The sequence below is a fragment of the Haliaeetus leucocephalus genome, unplaced genomic scaffold, assembly GCF_000737465.1.
Source record: "Haliaeetus leucocephalus isolate CR32 unplaced genomic scaffold, Haliaeetus_leucocephalus-4.0 Scaffold173, whole genome shotgun sequence".
In the NCBI taxonomy this organism is placed as follows: Eukaryota; Metazoa; Chordata; class Aves; order Accipitriformes; family Accipitridae; genus Haliaeetus; species Haliaeetus leucocephalus.
Window position 1 is genome coordinate 1,324,398 of NW_010972609.1, and position 7,870 is coordinate 1,332,267.

The following is a 7,870-nucleotide window of genomic DNA, read 5'->3' on the forward strand; positions in this document are numbered from 1 at the left end:
CCCCCCCACCCCCCACCCCCCCCCCATGGCTGGGTTTGTCAGGTAAAGGTTGCATTTCTCTAGAAGGCTTTTTCCAAGTTGAAACTTAAAACTTCCTTTTTTAGTGATGTAGGTGTGTGAGGAACAAGATGGATTTCTGCTTTGTTCATGTTAGCTAGTATTCTTCAAAGTGCATTTTTTAACCTAAGAAACACCTGTAAAACCAAACCAGACTGATGTTCTTTGGAAGCTTCACTACCTGGAGTGGTTAAACTATTACTCTATAGAGTTTGGAAATTTTTTGCTCGCTGTTAATTGTTACATGTCAAGCAAATTTGGAGAAACTGAAATTGCATTGCATGGGGTTTGATACTGATTTTACAAAATGTAAGACACATATATCAAGGGGAGAGAGGGGTTAAGAGGTATGTCAAGTTTAGATAAACATGTGTGGGTATGCATTTACAAGTGATGAACTTTTTATTTTTAATCAAATCATTGTCTTAGGTGTCCTTTTCATTACTATTTCCAACACTGCTGCTACACTCCCATATAACTATTACTCTCCTTGCACTCATTAATCCCAATAAATGGTTGCTCACAGGATTTCTCTGTATTGTACTCCTGGAATACGCCCTCTCACATATTACTCACCTGGGATATCAGTAATAAACAAGATAATTATGATAAGCCATCAAATCTGTAACAGGTGGTGAAAGGCAAAAGGGAGATAAACCCTACAATTAGAAGTTTATAATTGATGAATTGTTATTTCATCAATGGTTTTGTTTTTAATAAATTTCTTTTCTTTCTATTACTGACTTATCTGTTGGAATTCCTCTTTAATGAGCAGGAAGTTAGCAATATGACTTTGCTACTTCTTAACAGGGGAAAAAAAGCATGCCTAAGAAAGCACAGTGACTGGGTAACTCATGTTCTAGCTAAAACAATTAAGAAATAACAACCATCTAACTATGAACTCCTTACCTACATAAAAGGTCACCTTTTAGTTTACTTTTCTTAGAGTAGGGTCTACCTTGTTTCCAGTCTTGCAGCATTCAGGGACAAGAAATGCATCTACTATATATCCTGCTGCATGTCTTTAATAACACATGCGCAGCAACAGTACTTAAAAGCTCACAAAATTCTGCTGCACATCTTTAAGTGTTTTGTGCTCTTTGGGCTACAGTCTTATGCTCAAAAAATAGTAATTGTTTAAATTTGATTGGTATAATATTTCCAGTTTAACTAATGGGTGGACTTGAAGGTCCATACTTCAGGCTCATGCATGAGGCCTATGTTCCTCTTGTGTTATGAGTTGGTTTTAGAAGTCAGTATATGTATCTGAAGAGTCTGTATTGCTGAATTCAGCTTGTCAGCAGCAGCTACAAATTCATCTGGGGAGAACCTGACTTTTCTGCGTTTCAGAACAGAATGAAAGTCAAGAAATTCTGGTTAATTGGCTGCAAGGGTTCTTTGGAAAGAAACAGAGTATTTCTCAGCCTTTTGAAAAGAAGGAAGAGATATGCATCATCATACATATGGGATTGGGACAAACATCCTGGATGCAAGAAGCCTAGCTTTAGCTTTTTTGTGCTCCTAGGAGGGATCAGCCCCACATCTCTGACTTTCATGTAAGGTACCCTAGCTACCCAGACCAAAGGGTGAAGCTGTGCCATCATTCAGGAACAAATTAAAAATTCACGGGGTGAGAACTGGTGTCTCCTGCTGTCAAATAATGAATCAGGAACTCATCTAGAGCGTGAGAAATTTGGATTCTGGTGTACACTCCACCAATAGCCAGGGTATTTTACATGGTATCTGGTTAATGCAAAACAGGCAAAGGAAGAGACAGGTTTCAAGGCTCTCCTTTTTTCCTACTTACTAGAGAAAGCAACCATACAAATGCAGGTTCCCTGGCTTAGCAATTCTTCAGGTCTCTTCTGAAGAATAGAACAATGTTAGTAGAAAAGAGAGAGCACATAGAACAAACTACAGGGGTTAGGGCATCCCTCAAACAGGAAAAAACTCTAATCCAGGTCTTCCATTCACTTAACCATTGCTCTAACACTTCATTTCTGTATGAAAATGTCCCTGCTGCTACAATGAGAATGGTCCTTCTACAGCCTTTGTCACTGATCCTCAGCCTCTTTGCACATGCTTAATACAGCAGTGAAATGTAAATCTTCTGTGAGGCTGCTGACCATGTGACAAGTGCTTGTTAGAGCTATAAAATGGGATTGGGGCCAAAGTGTGATGCGATCTGGCAACTGTAGCCAGCAGCCCAGTGCCCTATGGAGCATTAGATTCCCAATGCAGGTTAGAGAAGCCATAAGTCTGTTTTCACTTGCAATGAGAGCCCATTTGTTCTCTTTCTTCCCATGCATCTCTCACCTCTTCCTAGATCCTGATATATTAAGAAGGCAAAACCCCAATTGTTTCTAGTGGTTTTGTAATACATTTGCAGATCCTGGCATTTCTTACAAGGGACTTTATTGGAACACGTTCCTAGATTTGAACAATCCTAACTTTCAACATTTCAGTCAGGTTTTCCATTTTCAGAAATAAAAATAAGACTAAGTCCTTCAGAGGTGACAAAGGTCTATTTCATGCCTTGTATACGGATTTGTGGTAGAATCTCAGTCTTAAAAGCAAAAAAACCCAAAAATAGCAGACTATGAGTTTGTGTCTATATCTAAGTCACTCCACCTGCATTATTAAATGGGCACACTGTGTCATATAAAGAAATTCTAATTGTTAATCAAACAGTTCCACATTTTAAAGTTCAACCAAGTAGTCCTCCTTGTTCCCCAAAGGCCAGAACTGCTTGTAACATTGAGGTCACTTCAGTTTTCCTAAGAAACTTCCAGTTCCTGTGACTCATAGCACCACCTTCCAGACAATTATGACCCAAATGTGACTAAAATGCTCTTAATCTGTGCATTGGCCTGTGTACACTGGTAATATACTCATACACTTACCTGCTGTGGTCACAGTCTAACATCAGTTCCATCCAGTGATGTTATTTATGATCAAGTATTTCTTAGTGTCAGTGAATAAATACCTGTCAAGGTCTAGAATAAATTCCTCTGTTGTTTTAGGCCTGAGGAATATTTTCAGCACAAAGATTGGAAATAATAAAATGATGATTCATTTCTGGTATTTTAGAAGAGCAGCAGTCTGATGCTCTTTCAGCTAAGCTCTGGGTCTCAGTGTGTGATTTTATTCCCATCAGCAAAGAGCATGGCTACATCTACTTATTTCAGGCATTTGGGAAGTACTTTGGAGAAAAATATGGCTTATTTTAGCCATTTGGGAAATACCTTCATGTTTCTAACAAAAAAAAAAGGCAACTCTGTTACAATGGGGTAATTGAACTTAGTTACTCTAGCAGCGCATTATAATATTTTTATATGGCTGAGTGTTATAAGATACATTCAACATACTTCAGAGAACTAAGAGGAGGAACAGCTTAAGGTGTGAATCATTTTTGACAGAAACACTGTATGCCAACATTGCATCACCTAAGAAGTTGGGCCTACTTTCAAAGGTACACAAGTACATTTTTATGCAGTAGATTATTGCATCAGCTATTGTATCCTTCAGATGGTAGAGTAACACCTTTCCCAGAAATCCAGATTGAACCAGCCAATTTGCTCTTTACCCTTCTGAACCAGTTCCACGTACTTGGGAAACCACTGTTGAAGAAAGATCTGTAGCTAAGTGAGAGCTATCACAGTTCAACACATTCCTCACTACTTCTGCATTACGTGTTGTATACACCCTGAGATCACATGCTGACTCATAGAGATTGGTATGGAGCTGATTAGGAGCATAGCCACTGCACTTTCCTCCAGCAAATAGCTAGATTTTGATCAATCAGGTAAGACAGTATGTAGAAAGGGACGTTAGGGAGACCTGCAGTCATTTTTCCCTCACTTGAACAGTTGTTATTGTGATAACCTGAGCACTCTTACCAAGAATGATGAAATGCCAGTTCAGGTGCTCGTAGACTTCAACACACTTTGTCAAATACAGTAAGGCTTATTCTTAATATACAAAGTATTAGTGCTTGTGAGGCTCAACAGTTCTTTCACAGACTAGGTGTCGAAGCATTAGTGTTCAATGACTTACAGAGGTCTGTAATTGCAACCTGGTGCTCTTCTCTTGCTACCTTAAGTATCAAAGAATTATGCAAAAGCTTGGTGCAAGAAAATATGTAAGCATCCTATTTCCTAAGTCACATCGAGCTGCTTTTTTTACCAATCACCTACAATAAAAAAAAAAATCAGAAGTGTACCTTTGGTTTTGTATGTAGAATAACAATGAAAGACAACAAATATTTTGACCTTCATTTTCAGAAAGAAATCATAGCTTTGGAAACTTCAATTTTCAGGTGACTGAATTTAGGAAATCATGGACATGACTTTGACAGATGTTGAACGTATGTGCTGCCAGCCTCTTCAGTAGTAAAGAATTAGCCAAATAAAAATGATGGACTGCTATTTTTAAACATGTGTTGCTATAAAAAAGAAAAAAAAGATTTGTTTCAGTCATATTATAAAACCAATGTTTGTATATTTAAAACTTGAAACTGAATGGGAATAAGGTTATTCATGGTTTGGCCAGAAGTTACATGTATTTTTTCCTGATGTAAAATCTTTTCCTCTTGGCAACATTCAGAATATTGTAGGCCTAACATTTACGGCAAAGGGATATGTTTATTGCTTGGGATAAATAACATACTTCAGATAAAGACATGCAATTCTTTTAATTCTAATACCTTTGGATGAGGACCAGGAATTAATTATGTTAACCTTAAGTCTAACTTTGACAGTTTCCAAGAAATCTTGATTGAGAACTTTGGAAAATTCCATACAATACATCCTTCTTCTCATCATTCTTTTATTGTTAATAAATAAACTTGGCAAATATCAAGAAATCTGAAAGGTTTTCTTTGCAAGTATTTGAAAGGATTTTTTAATTAAAAAAACCCTGTAGAATTCTTTTCTTATCTCAAAAGCAAGCAAGAGGAACTAATTAATGGAGTAACTTCAGAGTATTTATTACTCACTGGGAGATACTGTACCAGACAGTCCATGGCTCCTAAAATAATTACCAAGCTTTTATTATCTTATTACTACTACTTGCACTGGTAAACAGATCACGTGATTTAAGAAAAAACTTATGGAGTAAGACAGAAAAGATTGGGGAATGTTAGAAGTATGTGTACCCTAGGTTGAAGTCTTGTTCCGTTTAGGTCAAAGACAAAAGATCCTGCTGATTTCAGTAGTCTTAGTCAGGCCTTAGAAATATTGTGCCAAAGTCACTCTGCCTGATAAAGCTTCAGGTTTATTTTTAGTCATACTGTGCTATCAGTAATTAGAGCAAGGCACTAATAAGGTCTTGTTCTGATACTCTCAACTCCATTCCCAACAGCACAGGCTTGCCTGGGCAGACTGCATAACTTCAGAGAGTCTGCTCTCAGAAAATACACCTTATTTCTTCAGCATGATCTTCCACAGAGGTGACACTGTCTTACTGCTGCACAGCTGTCCTGAGCTGCAGTTTCAGCATTATGGCATTTCAGCAGTGAAATATTGGGCATAAGTACTAATCACCTTCTGCCTCAGTAATTCAGATATGGAGACTAGTGATTTATGTTAAATAAGGCAACACAATGAGGACCGAGACATGAATACATTCATTTAAACTTAATGTAGCTACTGTTCATTTCTTGTTGGTGGAAGCAGATGTTTTTTATAGCTTTCTGTTTTTCTAACAGCAGCACTTATGAGCTCGTCAAAGAAACCAACCCAGAGGAGGGGAAAAGTCACCACCTCAAGTTCTAAATAGCTTTATTCTAACATCTAGATTTCTTAGTACGTATATGAAAAATTGATTTTCTCTCATCAACGCATTTTACTTACCACAAGATGGCACTGTTTTTTATTTCTTTATTGTCGGCGAGCACTGTCCACAGTCCTCTTGTGTTTCATCAGGTTCTCTGAAAATGATCAAATCTCAACATTTAGCACATGTTTATTTCATATACGTGTTTATTTTGACCATCTGCTCTCTTTATACTAGATTTGAAAAATGCCGGTTTTCGGCTTGCGGTGTTTATTGATTGTAGACATTATTTTCCTTTCAGACTGTAAAATGTTTCACAGCCTGCCACTTCACTTTTGAATTTTCAGACTCAGACCAGCTCAGGCTTACTTTGGATCCATGAAATGAAAAAAAAAAAAAAAAAAAAGCTTCAGATGTGAGACTAATCCAGATATTCTCCCAAATTCAGGAGCCTTGGTAAAGATTTGGATGGACAGGGTTTGAGTTTCCCATTCATAGAGAAATCAGGTGGCACAAAAATTTCTAGACAGCATTTTATACACTTCTACTATAAAAATGCCTCTTTTATTGTATATCAGGCTATAGCTTATATTACATAAACCTATAAATATAACATTGTTGAGTAGATACTAATAAATGTTCCCATAACAGACTGGTACTGCCTGCAAGGACAAGGGCATTTACAGATATCCATATCTATGTAAATGAAAACATCTCCATTAGCTGAAACAGGAGATGGTGATAACTGATTTTTATCTTAAGATGTATTCAAAATGTTGCCAGTTGCTCTATTTATCTGGATTCATCAAGATGCTGTTATGCACAGGATACTTGCAAATAAGGGTGTTATACCAGGACATGATTTCTGCAGAATTCAGACCCTAAGAAAGGTTATCAAAGTAATTATTGTTTGAGTGAAAAAGTTGGTTTTGTGCTTCTGTTGAAAATCTGAACTAGCGAGTTGCTGTAAGCAGTGAAGACCCTCCTTCTATAGTATCCCCAGAAAGTATCTAGTGTTTGCTCTCCCTCTTGTGAAAGAACATCTGTTGTGAGCGGTATGAGCTATCTTCTGGGTCTGACCCACCTCTCGTTACTCTTTTAATAACCCAAGTCAGTATGCACAGTAAGTAGGACATGCATGGGTCTCCTTTCCACATAATGGATAGGCAGCAGTAACCTTGCATCTGCTCTTGTGTTAGTCTGTCACTCACAATCAGGGGTTACTTGATGCCTAAAATAATTCCTCCCCTGACAACTAATTCATCTGGGAAGAAAAAAGACTCCATCCAGATGGTGGGAATCTCACAGGCTTCTATTTTTTTAAATGGCAAAGTCTCTCTTTTTTTAATAGACACTCTATAAGTTATATAACATTCTTGGAGCTATCTTGTGCTATTATCAGTCTTTAAATACGTATTAGGCATTCAGAAAAAAAGTCCTTCCCTGACCTGGCAGAATACATCTCTAAAAATGTGGGCTGCTAAAATCCTTTACAAAAGTGAGTCCTAACAGCAAATACTTTATTTTTCTCTAGATGGAAAAATTAATGACAGAGAAGGGTGGTATGGTGGGGAATGGAATGAGACAAACATTTTTAACTCTATGCAGTGTTGATTTGCTGAGGTTGTTGGCAAGTGTCACTATCTGTGGACTGCTTGGTGGCCCACACGCCAAGAATTAGTGATTTTAGTCCAGCCTGTAGCCTACCACTCATGGAAATGCAGAATGATTTGTGATTTGTAACTCAGGAAATGAAGACATAATATTTGTGAAAGGAGACCTAATTTCCCTACCTAAAGAACCAGGCTTCAGACATCAGTCTTTAAGAAACATCTGCTATGTCTGTTGAGAAAGCTTACACAGTCTCACCCTGCAAGGCAGGGGGGTGCCAGTATAATTGATTTTCTATTGTTCTGTTGTAAAAGTAGAGGGCATCAGCCAGCATGACAGTTGTAATACTATTTTTCATAAATTGAGGTTTCTATTCTGGTGTGGGTCAGACTGTCATAAGAAACTCAGCTCTTCTGACTTTCGAAAA